Below are 721 nucleotides of genomic sequence, written 5' to 3'. Positions count from 1 at the left end.
CTGTGGAGGACAGCTTGTCCTATCACACCCTGGTGTGCCCAGCGTGCCAACATGCCTGGTTCCACCGGGGCTGCATCCAGGTAGGAGCCCTCCCTCACCCTCGCAGGCACGCTTGGTGCTCAGCAGCACCAGGCACTGCTCACGCTCACCCTGCTTGTGCTTCTCCTGCAGCAACAGGCCGTGAGTGCTGGCGCTTTGTGGTTCCACTGTGCCGCTTGTCGAGACAACATCCTGTTCTTTGCAGAAATGGCCATTCTGGGGATCCAAATCCCATACAGGTTGGTGTCCTTCTGCCCAGTTCGGCTGACAGTAAGGCTGTCGTGCAGAGCCTGCCCAGGGACAGCCTTGGCAGGCCTGGCCCTTGGATGTTCTATGAGCACGTGCCCTAGCTTCACAGAGAACCTGGAAGTAGAGTTGGGGTGGATATGTTTGGATAACCTTGGATCTTATGCTGGGGACACTGGGGGCTCATTCCTTCCCCTCCCTTCTCTTGTAGAAGACCAGGATGGGTAGACGACGACACGTACGAAGCACTTCTCCACAGGCACAGCCGCTGCGATGCCAGCGAATGCCTTTACCATGGAGGCAGAGAGCAGGCAGAGAGGCGTGGGGGAGTTACTGCAGCAGCTCTCTGCGGCTCTGTGGCAGACCTCAGCCTCACCACAGGCTGGCGGAGCAAGTCCTGAGCACCAGAGATGTGCTGTGCCGGGCACTCCCTGGC

General features: G+C 59.4%; 1 long non-coding RNA gene across 1 annotated transcript; it reads left to right on the top strand.

Annotated features, from left to right (window-relative positions):
* LOC109364911 lies at positions 1-614 on the top strand. The gene is made up of 3 exons (XR_002110671.1): positions 1-80; positions 172-278; positions 497-614. It is a non-coding gene; the product is annotated as an uncharacterized LOC109364911 (long non-coding RNA).
* The last annotated feature ends 107 nt before the right edge of the window (positions 615-721 follow it).

Source organism: Meleagris gallopavo, unplaced genomic scaffold, assembly GCF_000146605.3.
Source record: "Meleagris gallopavo isolate NT-WF06-2002-E0010 breed Aviagen turkey brand Nicholas breeding stock unplaced genomic scaffold, Turkey_5.1 ChrUn_random_7180001936215, whole genome shotgun sequence".
Lineage (NCBI taxonomy): Eukaryota > Metazoa > Chordata > Aves > Galliformes > Phasianidae > Meleagris > Meleagris gallopavo.
Note: the sequence above shows the minus strand (reverse complement) of the source record. Positions and strands in the feature narration are given on the sequence as shown.